The 2853-nt window shown below is 40.4% G+C and overlaps 1 protein-coding gene across 2 annotated transcripts in view; it reads left to right on the forward strand.

Annotated features, from left to right (window-relative positions):
• The window catches only part of LOC109532902 (transcription factor Ken), a 35849-nt gene that overhangs the window by 14274 nt on the left and 18722 nt on the right, over positions 1-2853 (forward strand). Inside the window, exon 1 of one of the 2 annotated variants that reach the window (XM_019898039.2) lies at positions 689-1187. The exons of the other annotated variant lie outside the window; for it this stretch is intronic. The gene's annotated coding sequence lies outside the window, so the exon portion shown is untranslated. Of the gene's footprint in view, positions 1-688; positions 1188-2853 lie in introns of those variants that run through there. 2 annotated transcript variants of the gene reach the window in all.

Raw genomic sequence — 2853 nt, forward strand, 5'->3', positions numbered from 1 at the left:
GAAATTTAAATATTGCGCATTTGAAACGCGCTTTTAACAAAAGTGAATACCTTGAGGAAATTTTTGAGGCGAAATACCCAAAAAGGAGTTCGTTTAAATGTGTTTACATGACGCAATTAGCTGATTTTGCGTTTCGTTGTAAAAGGAAAATATCTGATTCCAGAAAGAATTTTTGGGGGTTTCATATTAGGAGATACTATGCACAAGTTGGTCTAATGTAGTTGATTCTAGAAGGTGAATCCTACGGTAAAATTGACGAGGAAGAAAAGAGTATGCGCTCAGTTGGAATTTAAATGGGAAACCGATGGGGAGTTAAGAGAGAAGAAAATGAGCAAAAGTTGGAGGCGAGTGGAAAAATAAAGACGATGAGTTGAAGAGATTGTTAAAATGCAATAAAATATCTGGCTCCCAAGCTCGGGCATATTGCAGGATTGTTATTTCATAGTATTATACAACAGTGCCCCTTCCCCGGTATGTTGTGAAAGTACGGGCGATTTGCGCCCCACGTTGATCGCCGAGACGAGTCTCCTTGGCGAAGTTGTTGGTGAAAGCAAATGCTTGCTTTGAACAAGCAGCTGAAGCAGCCGCCAATGCGAAATACGAGTGCTAATCCGTTCGTACGGAGCGTTAAGGTTAAGCATTACCGAAATAGATCGTGCTCGGGCCTTTATAGTCCAGCAGCTGCGGCGAAGCAGCACCCGAATGGATTGGAAGCCGCCAAGCCGCTGTTTAGCCTTGAAATCCGCGAAGAAAGAACGAGTTGCGAGAAGAAGTAGAGAGTGGGAGGAAGAAAAGAGGGGAAAGTAAAGGGAGAAATTCAGGCGATCCACTAAACCCGACTTATTTTAAGTTAATTGTAAATTTTAGTCGGCTAGGGCGCGCTTATTCGGTTCCGTCCATCAGGAGTCCGGGACTAGCTGAGTAGCTTGAATGAATACTGACCGTCGTCGCGTTGTGAAGGCTCGTTCTATTCGTTCACTTTTACTTTCATTTGTTGGGCAACCGAGCGCACTGCAAACCTGTGCCCCAAAAATATATACACTCGACGCGAAGGCAGCGACGGATTGTGTAGTGTTTGTGGAGCCATGGCTCGGTGTTTAGGTGGTGTTCCTGGTGCTCACCCCCGCGGCTACCCCTTGGATAACGCTGTTCCGGGTGCCCTCATTTAGGAATATTCATTTTTCCCGGTAAGATCCTCCTTTCCCGCGCTCATTTCTCAATCAACCCAATCAACCACTTGTCGATTTTCTCCTGCTGCTCTGCTGCAATCTCATGGATTGCGCATTGTTCAGGCGCGCCTCGTGCAACTCCAACAACACTTTGTTGGACTGCTTTCGACCCGATATTATGTAACTTTGCATTTCTATTTCTTACATCACCATTCAGTTTAAATAGAAAAGTTGCCCAATCTTTATAATGCAATTAGCTCGCCATATTGTTGCAAATCTATATTTAATCTCCGCAGCTCCAAACTCTCGCACTCTTTTCGTCATTCATTTAATTGTCTCTATTAATACTTAACCAATTTTACAACCTCAACGCACACTAGGCACCATTTCCACGTTTCCCATTTCCACATCATTCAGTCCAATGCCACACATTCCTGATTTTATTTTTTTCACCAGGCCTACAATTTCCACTTCAATCGCTCCTATGGGACGCCAACGTCCAAATTAACAATTTAGTGGTTCGCGTTCATTCATTCTGTAAAATAGATATAGGTACTCTAATATTTTCCTTAAAATAGAGCTAAATTTTAAAACAATTTCTGCTACTTCCAGTGGAACTTTTTTAATAGCTGAGCGTTTTCTTTGCCCTGTATATATTAGAATACTTGTTTTCACTCATACTGGAAGCTATTCCACATTGCCTATTTCAACGTCGTTCAGCCTATTCAGCGCACTGCCACACATTCCTGATTTTATTTTTTTCGCCAGGCCTACAATTTCTACTTCCATCGCTCCTATGGGACGCCAACGTCCAAATTAACAATTTAGTGGTTCGCGTTCATTCATTCTGTAAAATAGATATAGATACTCTAAAATTTTTTGTTTCAATTCAGTTAAATTTTGAAACAATTTCTGCAACTTCCAGTGGAACTTTTTTAATAGCTGAGCGTTTTCTTCGCCCAAGTATATATTAAAATACTTGTTTTCACTCATATTTGAAGCTATTCAACATTGACTATTTCAACGTCGTTCAGCCTATTCAGCGCATTGCCACACATTCCTGATTTTATTTTTTTACCAGGCCTACAATTTCTACTTCAATCGCTCCTATGGGACGCCAACGTCCAAATTAACAATTTAGTGATTCGCGTTCATTCATTCTGTAAAATAGATGAAGGTACTCTAATATTTTTTGTTTCAATTCAGCTAAATTTTGAAACAATTCGTGCAACTTCCAGTGGAACTTTTTTAATAGCTGAGCGTTTTCTTCGCCCAGTATATATTAGAATACTTGTTTTCACTCATACTGGAAGCTATTCAACATTGCCTATTTCAACGTCGTTCAGCCTATTCAGCGCACTGCCACACATTCCTGATTTTATTTTTTTCACCAGGCCTACAATTTCTACTTCAATCGCTCCTATGGACGCCAACGTCCAAATTAACAATTTAGTGGTTCGCGTTCATTCATTCTGTAAAATAGATATAGATACTCTAAAATTTTTTGTTTCAATTCAGCTAAATTTTGAAACAATTTCTGTAACTTCCAGTGGACCTTTTTTAATAGCTGAGCGTTTTCTTCGCCCAGTATATATTAGAATACTTGTTTTCACTCATACTGGAAGCTATTCAACATTGCCTATTTCAACGTCGTTCAGCCTATTCAGCGCACTGCCACACATTC

This window comes from Dendroctonus ponderosae, unplaced genomic scaffold (assembly GCF_020466585.1).
Source record: "Dendroctonus ponderosae isolate FM_Combo_2020 unplaced genomic scaffold, Dpon_F_20191213v2 Dpon_F_20191213_1, whole genome shotgun sequence".
NCBI classification, from domain to species: domain Eukaryota; kingdom Metazoa; phylum Arthropoda; class Insecta; order Coleoptera; family Curculionidae; genus Dendroctonus; species Dendroctonus ponderosae.